This window comes from Panthera pardus, unplaced genomic scaffold, assembly GCF_024362965.1.
Source record: "Panthera pardus isolate Hobbes unplaced genomic scaffold, ASM2436296v1 HiC_scaffold_6, whole genome shotgun sequence".
Lineage (NCBI taxonomy): Eukaryota > Metazoa > Chordata > Mammalia > Carnivora > Felidae > Panthera > Panthera pardus.
Genome location: NW_026526991.1, coordinates 95,182,801 through 95,203,165, shown reverse-complemented (window position 1 = coordinate 95,203,165; position 20,365 = coordinate 95,182,801). Strand labels below are relative to the sequence as shown.

The window sequence follows — 20,365 nt, the reverse complement described above, 5'->3', positions numbered from 1 at the left end:
AATAGTTTTTGTCTTTTCCAGAATGTCATTTAAATGAAAGTGTCAGGTATGTAGCCTTTTGAGTCTGGCTTCTTTCACTTAGCATAATGCATTTGAGATCCCATCATGTGGCTGTGTCAGTAGTTTGTTCCTTCTTATGGCCAATCAGTATTCTGTCTTATGCATCTATCATAGTTTGTCTATAAAGCCACGACAGCAACACGTTTGTGGCTGTAACAAGGTGTGGCAGGATTGTTTTCCAAAAGGTTTAATAAACAAATCTGTAGTAAAACCAGCAGTATCTGAACATATCAGTTTTATAATATCCAACTCAACGCTGGGCATTATTTAAATATATTTTCTTCAAAATGGAAGCGTCTTCTCTTCTGACTGTAAGTAATATATGCTCTTTTAAAAGTTGTGGAACAGTCTCTACACAAAGAGTTACAGTTCCTTATATGACAAGATCTGGTGTCAGCCAGCCGTCTGATCTAAAACTTAAACGTACGCCATTTTGCCCTTTTAGAGTGTAGCCCCTAGCACTAAACAGAATATTCTAGGTGTGAGCTGGATCTTCAGCCTTGCTCCACCTGCTGTATTTCTTTGAATGCGGCTCAAGTTTGCAGCCACTTTTTTTGGTAGTTGAGTCCCATCAAATCATCTAGAACCCTAGTCTTTTTCACATGTGCTAATGTTAAGCCATAACTCTCTCATTCTGTATTTCTCCAGACCTCCAGTGGAAGACTTTACAATCATCCGTAGTTCAGTGTCAGATGTGGCCTGTGTGTCTAGCTTGTTGAGGCTATTTTTTGGACCCTCATGGTTAACCTACAATGAATGAGTTGTTGAAAAATGTTTAACAGATCAGAGAGCCAAAGGAGAACTCATGCCTCATCATAATCAACTCTTGCCATGTGTTAAGAATATTTTTAAAATTTTCTAATATTTATTTAGTATTTTGGAGGATAAAGAGATTACCATCTTATATGTAATTGCTGAGAGGTAGTGTTTAATATTATAAGATTTATTGAGACTCCTTTAGGTATGTTTTAATCAGCACCACGTTTTACTGTGTGTGTGTGTGTGTGTGTGTGTGTGTGTGTGTGTGTGTGTGTATCATTAATGCAGTATCTATTATGGTATCCTATGTATTACCACTATGTATATTTATTATTACTACCATATTTATTTAAAATGTTAAGGTGTTTTTTTTTTGACACTTTAAACCGCATTGTAGACTACAGTTCCCAAACATATGTGGCAGCAACCAGAGAGATTAAAAACCACACCATTGAAGAGAGTAAAAATTCTATTTTAAGACCTATCCCAAAGCTAAATAGGATAGCAGTGTCATGGCTGCTGCTAATTTAGATTGCGTGAAATTACCAAAGAGGAACTGCTAGCCAGGGATAGTTACCATCTAAAAGCAAAAGAAATAAAAAAGTCTGTAAATAAAGAAGATAAAGTAAGTTTCATCATGGCAGCCATTGTTTACTTCAAGCAGTAGTAGATTAGCCTATTAGTAAAACCACTGTATCAGGCAATGTTCCATAGTAATACAGTGAGGAAAAACAGGACAAAGCATGAAAAATTAGGAAAGGAAACCAGATTCATAAGGGGTCACATATAAGAAAAGGCAAGAGTCATTTGGAAGTCTGGTGGAGTAGCAGAGAAAGACTAATATTAACATTGTATCCAGATAGGCTTTATCATTCTGCTGTTCTTTCTATTTCCTGCCAATATACTGGAAGATATTGAAACAGAATTATCAAGGTAGTCCCACACATTAAAAGTGTTAGGTGGAAAAAAAAATAGTGTTAGATGGAAGTGAAAAAAATGTTCCCAGATTTGAGCATAACTCCCTTTGGTGAAACAACTAAGCCATTCTTTTAGCAAGTGGAAGCCAATCCTCCTCCAGCTTGCAGTAAATTCTGGCAAGAAGCTACAGTTTTGTGACCTCTTTATTTTGGCTTTGTTTTATCCCTACTTTGCTTTAGTAATACTCATGACTCTTAACTCCTTTCAACGTGGGGGCAGGACACAGGTTGTTAAGGCAGATGCTGTGGGTTCAAATAGAAAGTACGTAGAAAGATATTAACTATCCCTGGCCAGGGTTTTTTCCTAAGCCTGTATGAGTAAATACATTTTTAATGAACATTTTTAACTCCTTTTAATTAATTCTGCATACCTCTGCCGGAATCTTTCTTAAGCCTACTTCAAGTTATGTGATTCCTGCTTGGAATATTTAGTTGCTCCAGACTGCCTGCCTGATTCAGGGCTGAGCTCCTCAGTTTGACCTGAAGATCTCAAGAAGTCATTAAGTCCTCATCTCCCACTTTTCACTTGTGTCTTGAGCTCCAGGCCACGGTGGACCGCTTCCTTTGCTTCACCACCTCCAAGCCTTTGTTCACGCTGTTCTGTCTGAAATCTGTCTCCTCTGTTGTGGCCTGCTAAAGTCTTACTATCCTTTGATATTTGGATTGTTCATTTGTTCAATACATATTTGAGTGGCTATGGGAGCTGTAGGCATTGTTCTAGTAGGTGAGCCTCTAGCAAAATAGAAGATCTTTGCTCTTGTAGAGCATACTTTCTAATAGTTCACCCCACTGAGATATAAACCCATCTCCTTCATCATCTTTTTTACTTTCTCTAAATTGATGTGCTACATATTTACACAAATCATGATGATGAGGAAGAAGAAAGTGAGATATTTGAAGTGATCACTGTGGCTGGACAGAGAACATTCCAGATGCTCTAATTTTAAAAGTATGTATCCTCAGTGTAGAATGAAGCAAATGTAAGCAAAGATAGGTATAAAAGAGTGATATTGACCTGAACGAATAGTGTCAGGATATATAAAAGCTAGGATACCCAGAGGCCTCTGAGGTGAGGGACACGAAGGATAACCAGAAATACAAAAGGTTATGTTCAGAGCAGAACAGCAGGGAGTAGACATAGCGAGCTTCTTGTACAAGATGAGGTGATGTTAATGTATGACAGAACAGAACTATTTAACGCCTCTTTTTCCGTATTTTCTGTCAAGAAGAAAGCTAACTAACTGGAATGATAGAGCAGCTAAAAATCCCAGATGGGAGACGCTGTAAGTCCAAATAGCCGATCAAAAAGTATTGTTTTCTGGTGCTTGTCTTCTCACCCCCACTCTGTCCCTTCACCCTGGGAGCTGAAAGAACATCCCTCCAGCCAGGGAACTGAAAAAACTTGTAGATGAAATTACTGAACTGTCATCTTTAACGAATTGTAAAGAACAGATGAGGTACCAGAAGTTTAGACATAGAACAAAGTACAGTTGACCCTTGAACATTGTAGGGGCCAGGAGTGCTGGCCCCCTGCACAGTCAAAACTCTGCATATAACTTTAACTTCCCCAAAACTTAACTGCTAATAACCTGTTATTGACCAGAAGCCTTACCAATAACATAAACAATTAACACCTAATTTGTATATGTGTTATATACTATATCCTTACAATACAGTAAGCTAGAGAAAATATTATTCAAATCATAAGGAAGAGAAAATACATTTACAGTACTGTACTATACTGAAAAAATTTGCTTATAAGTGGACACATAATTCAAACCATGTTGTTCAAGGTTCAACTGTAGTTGCATTAAAAAGGGGGGGAGGGATGGGGAGATAACGAAATGTGCATCACTAACATTCTATCCATTGGTTCCAACTTTGCATCTTTAGAGTTTGCTCCCTTTTAAAATATTTATAGCGAGGCACCTGGGTGGCTCAGTCGGTTGAGCGTCTGACTTCGGTTCAGGTCACAATCTCATGGTCTGTGAGTTTGAGCCCTGCATCGGGCTGTGTGCTGACAGCTCAGAGCCTGGACCCTGCCTCAGATTCTGTGTCTCCCTCTCCTCTTCCCCTTCCTCCCCTCACTCTCTGTCTCTCTCTCTCAAAAGTAAACATTAGAAAATAATTAAAATATTTATAGCCTATTATTTTGTCTCCATCGGCCTTGTCTTTTGCAAACTCAAAATTTTTCAGGATATGCCCATGAGAAGATTGCAAGTAAGATGCTACAGGGTTCTGACCTTGACCTCTATCTTATTCAACATCATATCAATTGACTTAGCTTCTACCAAGGGACTCTGGACGTATTTCATGTTCATTAAAATTTTGTTTATTGACCTTAAATAAAGAGGTAGAGGCATATTAATTAAATTTGCAGGTGATAAAGTGTTAGAATACCTAACATGATGCATGACTGATTCCAAGGTTCAGAATGACCTCAACAGACTTGCAAGGTGGGCTGAAACCACAATGGCATTTAAAAGGAAAAAATGTCAAATCTTGCATTAGATGAAAAAAAATCAGTTGCATAAGCACAAGTTGTAGGAAAACTAGCTCAACAGAATTCAGTGGAAGTAGGGGGACTTTTATTGATACCAAGATCAGAAAGTAGAAACAGTAGTCTCGGCACCGTACGTGACATTGGTTACTCTCTACCTGCAGGAGTGTTCTGGGTGTAATGTTTAAGATCTTTATAATGTTGGTAAATAGAGCTAAATAGAGTGACCAGAAAGTTGTTGTCAGGAAACCTTGTCAAGCAAAGAAGTCTTGAAGCAGGTAAGAATTTTTAGGTTGGAGAAGAGATAATTTTTAGGAGATCACATCTGTCTTCTAACATAATATAGCTGCTGAATGGCTATAGAATTAGATTTACTTTTGTGAAGTCCCAGTGACCAGAATGGAGACCAATGGGGAGAAGTTATTGGGAGGGTAGTTTTGGTTTGAAATAAATAATAAAGAACTCTCTATCAATAATCATTATGATGGTAATATTTATTAAGCAATTACAATACATTAGGCAATGAGCAAAGCACTTTTCATGCAGCATCTCATATTTAATTCTAACAGCAGACTTGTCATATGGGTCCTTTTTGGTCCCTAGCCAAACAGCTTTCTTTTTTTTTCTTTTTTAATGTTTATTTTTGAGAGACAGAGAGAGAGAGACAGAGTGAGCAGGGGAGGGGCAGAGAGAGAGAGGGAGACACAGAATCCGAAGCAGGCTTCAGGCTGTGAGCTGTCAGCACAGAGCCCAATGTGGGGCTTGAACTCTCGAACCGTGAGATCATGACCTGAGCTAAATTCCGATGCTTAACCAACTGAGCCACCCAGGTGCCCCGCCAAACAGCTATTCTTAACCTAGATCTCACTGGTCTCAGAAGTCTGTGCTTGGGGTACCTGGGTGGCTTAGTCGGTTGAGACTTTAGATTTTGGCTCAGGTCATGATCCCAGGCCTTGGGTTCAAGCCCTGCATCAGGCTCTGTACTGAGTATGGAGCTTAAGAATCTCCCCCCCCCCCCACCCTGCCCTGTCCCCCTTTTCCTCTCTCTCTCTCCTCCCACCCTGCTCCTCTCCCCCCGCTTGTGTACTCTCTCTCTAAAATAAAGAAAATTTAAAAATCTGTGCTCATAACCCCTGTGCTATCTGGCAGAGTAATGAACTCTCCATTACTATATATGTTTAAGCGTAAGGATCCCTTTTATAACTTAGAATCAATTCTTGCAATTCATAAGAGTATGGAGGAGCAGTGTGGCATTATGGGAAAAGAGCACAGACTTGGAGTTAGTTCAGGGATGGAAAATGTCACACATTGGCCCTGTGATCTTGGGCGAGTTGCTTCACCCCTCTGAGCCCTGATTTCTTAATCTGTAAAATAAGGATACTAATACCTACCTCAGGGAGTTAATGGGGGAGGATTAGTTTATGTGGGCAGCATGGCTTATGTGTAGCATATATTTTGTACGTATTGAGGGCTCAACAGATAATTGCGGTAATTGTGCAAAGATTCTTTCTAATTTTAACAATTATGGTCAGTGGACTTTGACCACCATCATTTTAACTTTGTACGTTTCTGTATTTTTTAACATTGTCTCTAACTCAGTACTTGCTAATATCTCAATTAGAACAGAGGCTTTGGTTGTTAGACTTTATTTTGTTTACTATTTCGTATAGATCATGTGCATATGTTTACTTTCTATGATTTTTTTCCTGTTGTTTCCTTTTCTGATGGAAAGTAGCAGTCACCTCCTAATTTGCTCCTGTCACCTTGGAAACAAAATAAAAGTCAGTAAGCCTTTGGGGGTTTCTTGTTACTAAAATACATAGGCATTAGTGCATGAAATTTATAATAACTATTTGGGGGACCTGTGGGCCAATTTGTGTGGTTTTCCCCATTTCTTGACTGTCCAGGGAGTTGAAATTATGAAAAAGTAAGATGCAGTTGGATGTGGCACTAGTTTTGCCCTTGAGGAGTTTTACAAGCTAGTAGGAAAAAAAAAATCACAATGAACTCAAAGCCTAGAATTTTAGAAGCATAGTGCATAATACCTATCATTTGTTGAATGCCTGCTTTACCATGTGCCAAGGGCTACACTAGTTGCTGTCTGTGCAGTTTCTTTTTTAATCTTCAGAAGAATCCTATGAAGGAGGTATTCAATCATCCTTATTTTGTAGGTAAGAATGCTTAGGTATGACAGTGTTGTGGTGTAGACAACCTGTTCAATTTCCGCGGAGATTTACACTCAGGTCTGTCATATTCCAAATACCCGGTTCTTTGCATCACACTGGAAGAGGTGAGCCATAGTCCTAGAAAACAACCATGCAGAGGAATTATTAATTGAGCTGATCCTAAAGGAACAGGCGGGAGTTGGGTGGGATGTGCTGATTTGCGTCAGGAGGAGTGGAAGAACAGAGTCCCTAGGTGGGAGGAAAGGAGGAGCAGAGTGAGCCTGAGTATGCCACTGTTGGGGAGGTGGGGTGGAGACTGTGAGATAGCTGCTGGACCAAAGAGAGGAGGTGCATCTTGAGGAGGAGGAAGAAGGAAGGTTAGAAAGCTAAACTGTGGCCAGTTCATAGATGCTTTTAAAAGCCAGGGAAAGGAATTTGGAGGTGATGTTCTAAGAAGCAATTATAGTTTTGTGTGTGTTGTAATAGAGCACAAGGTATTGGCAAGTTGAAAGCTGTGCTTTTTTTTTTTGAGTTTATTTATTTTGAGAGAGAGCACGTACACATGTGTGCACAAGCAGGGGAAGGGCAGAGAGGGAGAGAGAGAGAATCCTAAGCAGGCTCTGTACCATCAGCATGGAACCCATTGGTGGTGTTTGATGCGGGCTTGACACTGGGCCTGAGCTCACAAGCTGTGAGATCATGACCCAAGCCATAATCAAGAGCCAGATGCTTAACCCAGCTGAACCACCCAGGCGCCCCCAAAGCTGTGCTTTTTTGATGATTGGTATGACAGTAGCCAGAGATGGGCATACAGTTAGGAGACCATTGTAATTTTCTAGTGATGGGCTGATGAAAGTCTGGATTGGTGGGGGCACAGTCGAAGGAAGGGCAAATCTGACACATTTTCAAGGAAGAAATAACAGAACTTGACAGAGTGGATACAGGAAGTACAGGGAGTGGAAAGGAGCTATAGGGTTGTTTGCTGGGAGGAGCAGAATAATGGCAGAACTGGGAAGGGAGTGTTAACCTTAAAAATATAATTGGCAGTTATTTTACCAGCAAAAATGGTTTTGTTCAAGAATATTAAAGAATTGCAATGTGGGACCAGCAAGCTATGGCAAAACCATAGGCACCCTGAAAAACGAAGGAGAGGAAGGCTCTTTTATAATGGAAAGGGGGGAGTGGGGAGGGCTGCTATAAACAAAAATGTTCATCGGACTGAACTGGGAGTTTGAAGTATAGTAGTTTTTCATAGGCTGTGTTATGACAGTGTCTCACTGTGTGGGCTGTTGCAGGCAAGGAGAAAATCTTTCTCCCTCCTGCTAGGGTAGTGAAGTATAGTTTTCTTCCTGTTGGGGTTGCAAGTTATGTTTCTTTGTGTTGGGGTCTGCACTTAACAATGGTAGGATGTGATAGATACCCCTAATGACCTTTGATTCCATTGTATTTTATTATTTTCTTAGCATTTATTTTTTTAATGTTTATTTTTGAGAGAGAGAGAGAGAGAGAGAGAGAGAGAGAGAGAGAGAGAGAGAGAGGAGGGCATGGAGAGAGGGAGACAGAGAGAATCCCAGGCAGGCTCTCCACTGTCAGCACAGAGCCTGATGTGGGGTTCAAACTCACAAACCATGAGACCATGACCTGAGCTGACATCAAGAGTCGGACACTTAACCGACTGGGCCACGCAGGTACCCTATTTTAAATTACATTTTCCTTTTATTTTCCTTTTATTTTTTACAGGAAATTAATTTTTTAAATTGACCCTGCAAAACCACAGTCAGTAGTAGGAGTCATTCTGGTGCTGCACACTGAACCTTTTCTGGCCTGGCACCATTATAGTGCCCCTCTTGTCACGGAGAACAGTTAAGGTGGTACTGGGGAAGGAGTGGGGTCGGGAGTGTGGGAGGAAGTAGAAGGGGCAGGTGGTTTTCAAAGTTTGCTCTGATTTTCTGACTTGATTTGCTGTGGGTCCATTGAATGCAGTGTTATAGTCATGGCAAAAGCCTCTATGCTCATGTGCTCAAACACAGATGTAATGTTTTATAAAGGGCAAGCTAAATATCTTGGGTGGGAGTTGAGGGGTTTATGAATCTCCATATTATTATTTTACTGAACATGCCAAGGACCAGCTCATCTTTCTGGGTCTGTATCTTTAAACAGAGTGACTGCTAATATGAATGTACGGTACTCATGTTGGAAATTGCTACCCTCATTTAGAAGCCATTAACCTTTATGTTGATAAAATAATGTTCTTAACTGAGCATGTGAAATCTGTGCTGAACAGCTGCAGCCTTTCCGGAACACTAACTTAAAAAGTGCTCGTCATACTTTTTGAAAATCAAAAGCATGTGGGTGGGATGAAGTCACCTGAGCAATTTTCTATAATTACAACTTTCAAGGCCTTTTCCTTTGTCTTTTTCAGGCTGACTTAATACACGCACACACATGCATGCACACACACCCCAGACGTGCAACTTACGATTTTCTTATTTTTCTCTATAGATTTTTTGCACTTGTTTTTTGTTAAATAGTTGCAATTCCCTAGGAAGGTATATGCTTTCTTGTTCCTTTCCTGGTTTGTTTGAAACTTTGTATTTCTGAAGACTTTGAAACCCCCCCTTATAGAGCTACCTAAAGCCTTCTGAGCCATGAGTGACCCCTTTGAAAGTATGCCTGATTGCTTTGGATCTAAACCAACCTCTCTGGGGTAACACTGGGAACCCCCAAATGCCATGGCATCCCAGAAAATGATGTTAACCAGAAAGATGTTAGAATCATCACACAACCTTTTGTATGTGACTGGGTTCCTCAATGCCCTCGTGGTCAGCAAATACTGGAATTAGAATCGTTACTCATGCCTAGGACCAACCCACACTGGGAATTAATTTCTGCATTCTGATAATTGAGGCAGGTTTGCTGCTAATGTTCCCTGAAAGAAGGGAATAGAGAAGAATATCGTTTCTATTTGTGCCTTTTAATTAACAGAGAAATGGAAGGGACAGGGTTTTAAAGAAGATTTCATGAGAGAGGATTAGTACCTGGCATAGTTCAGTAGTTCTGTCATAGTTGGACACATATTGAGAATACCAGCACCAATCTTTCCAATAAGCTAACTGAAAATCTGAATTTTAGCTTCTTTTATGTGTGGAATAAAATTGTTGGCTTTCCAAAATTATTCATCAAGTGGTGCTTTACCAAAGTGATGTTAAACATGAAGTAGTGTAATATATCTGAAATACTATTTTAAGAGTCACTCATTTTTCTTTTCTTTTCTTTCTTTTTTTTTTTTTTTTCCTTCCTAAGTAACAACAGTTCTTCACCTAGAATAGAATTTTGGGCTTGCATTGTCTATAACATTGGTAGTTCCTTCTTGCTACTGATTAGCAGGGATATCTTTTTCAGGGAGGTTAAAATTATTAATTTCTCTGGTTATCTTTTTTCCTTTCTGTCAACAGAGGCAGTACATAGTCTTCCTGAAGGTATTTGAAAAGACCTTTGTATACATGTATAGTGCCTTGGGCCAAAGAAATGAGGCGCTATGTTACTTGTTTCAGAAGATACACTAATGCATCAAAAACAAGTGACCGAAAAAACAAACTACAGTTAGTAACCTTGTTGCTTCAAAATGAGCAAACGTTTTGGGAGAGCAAGTTCTCGCTGGACATCACTAAATAAGAATGAGTTGATGTCACACTTGGCAAGAAGCAACTCTTAAATTTTTTTTTTCCATACAAATAGTACAACATGGCGGGGAGGGGGGACTGCGGGCAAAGGGTAAAGAATTATGGGGGAAAATAAGCTAGAGAAGGAATGTGAGAATGAGTTGCTTGCTACAAAAGAATTACTGTGATATAAAAGCCATGTTTGTTTTGTCAAGAGGAATCTGAGCTGGAACTTGAACTGATGAAGGGGAGAGATGTTTACCGGTCTCCTCCTGCACTCCCTCCGAGGCCGTTGTGCGCTGATCCCTGTGGAGGGTTGTGTAACTGCCTTGACTCATTTTCAGGGAAAAATGGCCCCTGTAGCTGTTTTGGCTCAGCAGAGTGCTGCATCAAGTATAAGTGAAGAAGTCCCCAAACATAGTGATATCGAACTCAAAACATAGTTATTTTAATTAGGATTTCCAAACACTAGGAGGCAACACGGCCCACTGGAGCATGTGCCACCACCAGCTTGTCCCTTCCCAGAATTCTGTGCAGCATTGGGAATTTGGACAACCTGATGGCCGATTTTACATGTTCCTAAAAGCCAGAAAATGTCAAAATTAGCCAAGTATTTATTGAAATTAGCTGGAGTTATCTGGCACAGTGAATGTCTGCGGTCCAGTGTTTCATAACAAGAGTGGGAGAGTGTGGGCTGGGGGCACTACTGGCATTTTGGGTGGACCAGCCTTCATTGTGTGGGACTGCCCTGTGTATGGGAGGATGATTAACATCTCTTTCCACTAAATACCAGTAGTGCCCCCAGTCTCTGTGACGGCCAGAGAGGCCCTCTTCTTCCCAAACCCCTCCTCACCCCAGGGCAGAACTAAATCAGTATGTGCTTTGCAGTTTTATTAAGCTGCATGGTTTTCTTTGTAATTATTTGCTTCCCAGAAAGTTCTTAGAAAGTCTTAAGAAGTTGTGCATTTATAATATAGTACAAGCTTCATTCAGATTAGATTTCATAAAAAATCTGTTGGAAAGATGGATGGCAGGGAAGGACATCACCAGGAGAGAAGAGTGAGATGGAAGTGTCTTCTTTAGCCCATTATCATTCCTCCAGGTCTCCAGTTCTGTGCCTGGTTCCTCTTTTTTTGGGAGGCAGCAAATGTGTAGTCCAGGAGTAGAGACAAGGGCATGAGATAAAGTAGAGGAAGATAACAGGACAGCTGGAGGGGGGTGGGGGGCAAGTATGTGTAAGGAAAATATTTCGATTGGGATAGAAAGGTGGAAGACATGGAGACGATGAAAGGTGATAATGAAATTGGAGCGTTCACACAGCATTGTTAAGCTTACAACGTTGGTATTTCTGGGACAGTTTTGTGTACCACAGATCTAGAACTTGCAGAGGAAAAACCCACCTGGGATCATTAAATCAGTTGAAGACTTTCACATGCATGTTGAGTTATGGTATTTACTGTTTTTTTTTTCATAGGTTTGAGTTTTTAAGCCTCACCTTGGAGAGACTGTGTGCTTCTAGGGACTTAGCCAGCGATTTAGATCCACTGTCAGCTGTTGCTTTCATTACAGGTTTCCTGAGCTTAGTTCATGGAGTCACTGACTGAAAGAGACATACTTTTCCATTCATCTGGACTTGCTGAAAATAATACAGTGCTTTACTGGAAAAGCTAAGCATAAACGTTGGCCAAATAGTAGCATACAAACTAACCAAATTAAATGGTATTATTTTTTTTTCTTTTTTTTTTTCAAAAATTTTTTTTCAACGTTTTTAATTTATTTTTGGGACAGAGAGAGACAGAGCATGAACGGGGGAGGGGCAGAGAGAGAGGGAGACACAGAATCGGAAACAGGCTCCAGGCTCCGAGCCATCAGCCCAGAGCCTGACGCGGGGCTCGAACTCACGGACCGCGAGATCGTGACCTGGCTGAAGTCGGACGCTTAACCGACTGCGCCACCCAGGCGCCCCTAAATGGTATTAAATAAGAGGTGCAAACAGAGGGAAGTTTTGAGAAGTGTGAACAAAAATCGTACTGATCTTCATTATCAGTCACTCCTTAACTTAAAACTTTGGATTTCTACCAGGGCTCAATTGAGTATAAGAACATTCCTTTTAACACTTCCAGATCTTTTAAATGAGCTTTGAAGACACTGACTTGCGTGCATATCGCTGAGTTTTTAGCCTTCTCACTAGTTGTTAAACATTCTGCTGGTCTTTCTTCTGTGGAGGTCTTCTCTTTGTCCCAGGCTATCTTTCTGAGCAGCCAGTGTGCCATTTGCTCTCTAATTGTCTAGAATTGTCTAGTTTTGCTAACTCTTAGCATGAGTAGAATTACCTTGGCACCACATGGCTGGAGAAGGGTATGTTTTCCTGAATGGCTCTCATGGTAGCTGAGGATGGAACTGTGGTGGTGTCATAAGCCCTTGTGGGAGGCAGAACCATAGCTTCCATCGGGTTTGCAAAGGGGTCTCAGACCTAAAAGATTTTAAGAAGTACGGCTGTGGCTAGAGAACCTTGTCCCCGATAGAGATCGCCAACTGCTACCTATTTTTTTTTTTTCATTTGGAATATTTCAGCATATAGCAAAAATAACAAACACCTGAATCTTCATTTACCAACTTTGTCAGACTTTAGTATTTTACCATATTTGTTTGATTTTTTTTGCCCCCCCCCCCCCCAAAGAAAAACATTTCAAATAACTTCAAGTGCCCTTCACTACTTTTTGTGACCCTCCCTAACATTTTTTTCTCCTTTCCTCTCTATAGGGAATCAATGATCTGACTGGTGTTCATCATGCCCACACATTTTTTTCATGTCTTTACCTTATACTCCATATTTATAGAACTCTAAACAGTATCTAATATTCTTTTATATGTTTTGACTTCATATAAATCGCATTCTGTTGTATGTATCCTATATATATACTTCTGTAACTTTTTTTTTTGGCTTATACTTTTGAAATCTATCCATGTTGATACACACCTCATTTTGACTGCTGTATTGTGTTCCACTGAATGTTTCACAATTCACTTATCCATTGTCCTGTTAATGTTTGAGTTGTTTCAGATTTTTTCATTATTGAACAGTTTGTTAGTGGGCATGCTTGTACATGTCTCCTCATGCACATGTATGAAAGTTTTCCCTAGGGTATGTAACTAGGAATAAATTACTGTTTAGTCTGGGACAAATCTTTTCAGCTTTACTAGATACTATGAAATTATTCTTTACGGTGCTTATGCTGATTTATATCCTTACTAGCTATGTTTGAGAGTTCTTGTTGTTCCACATCCTCAATAAAACTGATATTGTCCCAGCTGTTCTTTGTTTACTGATTAATTTAAAGACAGCACTGTGCATAGCAACCATCTCAAACACAGGGTCAGATGCAAACTTATTCTTTTTTTATACCAGGCTTCCTCCTTTAAAGGAATTGTCACTTTCAGAGTTACGAATCCAAGATAACCAAACAGAGGGGTATTTTGCCCGTGTTTATTTTTTAAAATAGTATTTCTTTTTTTTCACAATCATAAAATGGAAATATTATTTTAGATAAGTTGGAAAACAGATTTACAAAAAAACCTAAAAATTCCACCCCTTAGATATAGCTTTGTTAACATTTTGCTATGTATTTCCTTCTGGCGTAAACATATATGTGATACACATTTACTCTGCATTGAGAATTGTGCTGAATTTGTCATTTTATATCACAGTTTCATTTAAAATTATATTGTAGGATTTCCCATGTCATGGAATATTATTTGAAAACACCATTTAATAGCTGCATAACATTTAATCTCCCCTTAGAGGAAATTTTTATATTAAAATATACTGTAGTAAACAGTCTTGGTATATAAATCTTCTTCTGAGTTTCAGTCTGTTTCAGGGGGGTAGATTTCCTAGAAGTCAGTAAATATTTATGGAATTAGACTGAATAGATTATAAGCAAAGCATCCAGGGAAGAAAAAAAAAAAGTAGCCAAAAGAGAGGAAAACAGGAGATGTTTCCAGGAGTGTTAGATGGGGGGTAGGGGGGAGTCATCAGATCTATTAATTTAACTTCTCTCATAGTTGAATTCAGTGGCAAATCTGTCTCTTTCCTGAATTTGGAGACCCTTCTCTTAATAGGGACCATGTTAGAGGTAAACTCTATCCTACCGTGGACACCAGAGAGTTGGTTGTGCATTATAGTGTTCAAAGATTATAGGATCTTAGAACTGGAAGGAAATCTTTAATGTTTTATCATTCTGGTTGCAGAGCTCCTGAGTTGAGTGTATTTTATAGACTATTTCATCAAAGTAGACTTCTAGCCTTGACTTGCTTTACATCTAACCCCACACAGCTCATTGTCATACAGGGCAATTTGCTCCTTTATTGGACAGCTTTGATTCGTTCAGCATGGTTCTTTTACTTAAATCCAAAGATTTTCTGTAACTTTCATTTGCTGTTTACTTTGTTCTTTTAATGAACGGCTCTCTGAAAATAATTCTGGAAATATTTTACCTTTACATGTTTATCTCTTAGCTTCTACTATAATTAATATGAAAACAAACATATGTTTGACCTACTTTTAGCCTTTGTTTTTTTCCAAGGTACAATTTATCTTTATTGTAAAAATGATATATGTGAACATAGGCAAGATAGAAAAACTTTACACATATTTTTATATGTGGTGGACCCTAAAGTTCTGGAGTGTTTGTAGAATATATTTCATCTTAATATGTGGTGGACAGAAAAGTTCTGGAGTGTTTATAGAATATACTTCTCATTTTATTACTGTTTATTAGAAGCTGCATATGAGCAGTGATTTTGGTGTATACACAATGCCAGTTCTCTGCTAATAATAACAACCTTTTTCTTCCCATCTGTCTGTCTCGCTTTTTTTTTTTTTTTTTTTTTTTTGGTGCCCAGAGGTGTTAACATAAATTATCTCCTTTAATCTCTGCCCATCCTCTTAGGGTAGGCATTTTCCTCTTAGCAGATAAGGCTCAGAGAGGTTTCAAGACCTCTCCTGTCACACAGCTGTTAAAGGTGGGGCCAGCATTTCAACTCAGGTCTAATTCCAAAACCTTTTTATTTAGCCAGTTTGCCTGTCTGCCTCTTGAACGTATGTTAATTTCATAATAAAATCAGATGTGTTGGGGTGCCTGGGTGGCTCAGTCGGTTAAGCGTTTGACTTCGACTCAGGTCACGATCTCGCGGTCTGTGAGTTCGAGCCCCATGTCGGGCTCTGGGCTGATGGCTCAGAGCCTGGAGCCTGCTTCCGATTCTGTGTCTCCCTCTCTCTGACCCTCTCCCGTTCATGCTCTGTCTCTCTCTGTCTCAAAAATAAATAAATGTTAAAAATAAAATAAAATAAAAATAAAATCAGATGTGTTTCCGTTCAAAAGATGTTCGTGTCTTTGGGTCTCTCAGTTAGCGTATCACATCGGTAACGTGTGATACCTCTACTTGCTTCCCTCTCATCATCCCAGTTGCTCTTGCCTTGGTTTGGACACACCAGAGATTTTCTTCCCCTGACTGCCCATCTCTCCCTAGTGCCCTACAGGGCTTCTTCCTGTTTCTGGGGAAACTGAAGCACGGAATGAGAAAAGAGTAACAAATGACCACATAATTTTTTTTTTCCTTAATATTATCAACTGATACGTTCCGTAAAGGAGGATGTTTTCACAGCTGTGTGCTTCAGGGATGGTGGGAAAAGTTTGCATTTTTATTGCTTGAATATCTTCTACAACAAAGGCACATGCTTGATGGACTTGGAATGTGAAAACCTGTTCTCTCAGTCAGCCCTGTGATAGTGATCTTTGTGTTTATGGTCACACTGGGATTCAGATATGTTATCTCCATGAACTTCAGACCAGAGGTCAGAAAACCAAGGAGTGAACTTGCTGAATATATGATTTAATTACCCTAGATCAATCAAGTTTTGACTTAGTGATGACGGGATATACTGTGTGTGTATTTTATGTAGTTGCTAGGGGAAAGGAACAAAGTTTAATACTTGGTTTTGTTGACCTTTGGTATCACTTTTATCTTGTAGTTCCATATAAAACTGCCTTTGCCAAATATTCAAAAGGCTGCAGTCAAGTGATTTATAGATAAAACCTCATTCACTACTTGCATAAGAAGAGCCCATATCTTCAAATATGGGTGACGTAAGTTTACTTTAGAGACAGGAATGAGTTCATTTCTTTGGAGAGATATGAACAGAATGTCTCTTACTCCAGTGAGAAAGAAATTTAAATCAGGACTTTGCTCAGAGGAAGTGGAATGGGGTAACCGGGCAGTTGAGCCTTCAGAAGTTAGGGATCTTTAAGCAAGGCCCAAGGGGTACACCAATTGTGTATTGTGGCACTCATCCAGATAGGAGCATTCCTCAGTACTCTGTAGGGAATGGCAAACATCTATGGAGAACTACTTTGTATATGGCTGTAAGGTGCTTATGTGCCTTGGGTCTTTCAGAGACCTGGGAAGAAAGCAGGAACGTTGATAATAATACACAAAAAGGATTCTATGGTAAGTGCCAATAATGAGCCTTCAACCAAGTGTATTCCAGAGATACAGCCCATAAAAAGTATGATTTATTTATAAAAGGGCTATGTTGCTACTGAATACTTTTTGACATTTCGATTCCAAATTATAGTCAAATCTCAAATAAGCAAAACTGCCTTAACCGTAAGTCAAGAAGAAAATGCTATTTTAAATTAATTCCTCAAGTAAGTTGCCAAATAATGGACACTAGAATTTCAGGAATTAGCAACTCTGGCTCTCATGGTTTGGCTACTGTATTATCTCCCTTAAATTACAGCAATATTTCTGTCACCCAAAATCATTCATGTACAATATTTTTTCTTTCTGTGAACTCCAGTACATATTTCCATCATGTGATTTGTTGCCATGATTATTATTACTATTAACTCTACTTGCTTTGTATAGGGGATGATAAAATCCGCCTTTTAAAGTCGTGCTGACAGTTAAATAAGATAAAATACATTACATGGTCAGCACAATGCTTGGCTAAGGGGATGCCATCATTAACGTTAACTATTGTTTTTCTCACTCGTGAAATATAATGCTTTATCTGACACCTGACATAGAGTTACATTTTAGTAAATTGTCACAATATTGGCTTATTGTTTACAAAGAGACTTAACATGTGAAAATATGTCAAGGAAACCTAACTCAAAATTATAGTCAAGAAATCATGAAAGTTGCCCTCTTATGCACATAACACTCGTTAGGACTTGCGTAGTCCAACAGGAAGAAGGAAGATTTCCTCTGGACCGAGCAAGCTGCCTTTGCCTATAGCCCATCAGATGCTACCACCTCCAGCCACCTGCAGCCAATGAGAAGGCACCACCACTTTGAACGCTTATTTTTTTCCCCAGTGAGCTTTTCTTTAAAACAACCCTTCCAACTTCTTTTTCTCCATAGAAAGACGCTCTCCTCCTTTGTTGCCCAGACTTGCCTGTGGTTCGCCATAGTTTGCTTGTTCCAAATTGAAGTTCCTCTGCTATTCCCTAATAAACTCGATTTTGCTGGCTGAATCACTTACCTTTTTCTTCTGAGAGGTTGACAAACATACATTATCTCATTTAATTCTCTCTGCTACTTTCAAGGTATACAGTATTACCCTTAGTTCACTGATAGAGAAATTAAGGTTAAGTGTATCGGTCAAATTTCAAAGTGATAGTGAATAGCTTCCAGAATCTCTAGAAGAGCTCTAGAATCAGATTTTGGGTCACCTACCTAAGCATAATGGCCAAAATTGTGCCATAGAACTTAACCATTGAGGTCACTACTGCTGTTATGACCAAACACTTTGGCATGCCCTGTATCATAAACAGTGCTGGCTGGCAGTGTAGACTGAACTTTGCCACTGGTTCTGCTTCTGTTGTTACCTCAGAAACCCTGTTTTTCCAGAAACAGTTGTCACCAGGGAATGTACCTTGTAGAAGGTCCCTATTTTGCAACATTTGCTCCCCATTTAGAGTCAAGGGTGGATGCATCGATTGGTGGAACTTCTGTCATGTGCTTGTATTAGAGCTGCAGGGCAGATGGGGAAAAGGCCCTTGGTTCTTCAGCTTCTCTGTGTAATGGGCAAGGAGGCTCTCATATGTGACACTACGCTTTATTGCAGTTCCTTGGGTCTTACCTCTGTATACAGAAGGAATATTCTATATTTCCTGTTAATTGTATATGAGCAGAATAGAAATTGAGATTGTTTTCCCTATTAGTAGGAAATCAGATTTTTTTCTAAAATCTATCTTGTTCCTAGTAATTATCTGTTATCAATCAGCCATATTGCCTCGACTTTTTAAACTGTTAACAAATGAGAACTTTCTACCTGATCAGGGTGTGTTCTTCAGTATAAACAGTCCCATATTTCCCATAATCCATTAGAGTGCAAGGTATGTAATCCTTCAGGGAAACCATGAGGTAATACCCACAAGCAGGGTGACTCCTTGAAGCAACACAGTCGTGGCCTTAGTATTTCAGACTTTTTTGGTTGCATCCTTTTCTTGGTACTTCATTTGTTTTTATTTAAAGCGAACCTGCGATTGATCTTTCTGAAAACCTAAAAAAAAAAATTTGGGGTCCCCAATGTGATTGCTCTTGACTCTAAAGGTAGCCTCCCCTCAGTCTTGGTGTGCCTTGCAAAGTCTGTATTTTTAAGAAGTTGTGTATATTTCAAACTACTGTAAGTAGCATTACGTGTTAAAATGCAGTTTTTAAGAGAACATGTTCAGTTCCTCAAAGCAAACTCTTTTTAGAGGGAAGGATCCTTTGGTGCTCCAACCAACCATCCTCACTTTGTCTGGAAAGCTGCCGTTTTGATATTTCAGCAAGTGGAGAACACCAGGGTGTGGTGAACACTAGCTGCCAAATTGTAGGGAGGACTCAGGTGCTCCATTTTTATAGGCTGGCATTTGTACCTCCAGACACGTGAGACAGAGTGGACTTCCTGTGTTCATTCACTGAGAGATGTTGAAGGTTGTGACTTCTGAACTATGAGTGTGTGTGATAGACTACGTTTATTTTTATACTCAGAGGAAGGGTCTTCTGAATTTAAATATGTTCCTTTCTGCAAAGAATTCTAAATTAGTCTTGGCCCTATAATTTAAAAAAAAAAACCTGGTCTAGCAGTGTAGAACAATATTTTATCTTCCTTCTCATAGAAACATGAAGTTTTCCAAGTTTGGAAGAAACCATGGTTCAACTCATTCAGTTTTCAGAGAAAGAAATAAGATCTACTGTTCTCTCGATTTATCCTTTTATATTTTAGATTTTGTTCTCTACTGACCACCTTTTTCTTTTTTTTCTTGGCTGCTTTATTAGAGGGGTAGTGTGGAATATTTTTGCTTAGCAAAAATTGAAATCTATCCACTTGACTCTTTTTATTGTGGTAAAATATACATAACATAAAATTTATCACTTTCACCCTTTTTGAGAGTATGATTCAGTGGCATCAAGTATATTCATATTGTTGTACAACATCACCACCATCCTTTTCCATCATTCTTAACTGAAACTGTATACCAATTAAATAGTCACTTCCTATTCCCTCCTCCCCTCAGTGCCTGGCAACCATTAATCTACTTTTTTTTTTTCCTCCATCAATTTGACTATTCTGTGTACATCATGTAAGTGGAATCATACCATATTTGCCCTTTTGTGTCTGCCTTATTTCACTTCGTATGATGTTCTCAAAGTTCATCCATGTTGTAGCATAGGTCAGAATTTCCTTCCTTTTTAAGGCTGAATAATATACATAGTAAGTATTTGCCACATTTTGCTTATTTTTTCATCCATTGCTGGATGCTCGGATTGCTTCCATGTCTTTAACTACTGTGAACGTGAATGTACAAATGTCTTTTCAAGACCCTGCTTTCAGTTCTTTAGGGCATGTACACACAAGTGGAACCACTGGTAATCATATGATAATTCTGTGTTTAATTTTTTGAGGACCTGCCATGCTATTTTCCATAGTGACTCTACCATTTTCATTCCCATCAACGGTGCCCAAGGGCTTCACTGTCTCTACATCCTCACCAACACTTGTTTTCTGGTTTTGTGTTAATTTGTTTTGTTTTTTGATAGCAGCCATCCTAATGAGTGTGAGGTTTTGATTTGTGTTTCCCTTATGACTAGTGATGCTAAGCATCATTTCATGTGCTTATTGGCCATTTATATATCTTCTTTGGAGAAATGTCTACTCAGGTCTTTTGACTATTTTGAATTGTTTGG

General features: G+C 39.2%; 1 protein-coding gene and 1 long non-coding RNA gene across 4 annotated transcripts in view; one reads left to right on the top strand and one right to left on the bottom strand.

Moving 5' to 3' along the window:
- BORCS5 (BLOC-1 related complex subunit 5) overlaps window positions 1–20,365 on the top strand; it is a 98,208-nt gene that overhangs the window by 28,498 nt on the left and 49,345 nt on the right. The gene's annotated exons all lie outside the window — the stretch shown is intronic.
- On the bottom strand, window positions 5,376–17,824 carry LOC109268621 (uncharacterized). The gene is made up of 3 exons (XR_002080714.2): window positions 17,673–17,824; window positions 12,457–12,596; window positions 5,376–6,599 (listed from the first exon to the last, which is right to left on the bottom strand). It is a non-coding gene; the product is annotated as an uncharacterized LOC109268621 (long non-coding RNA).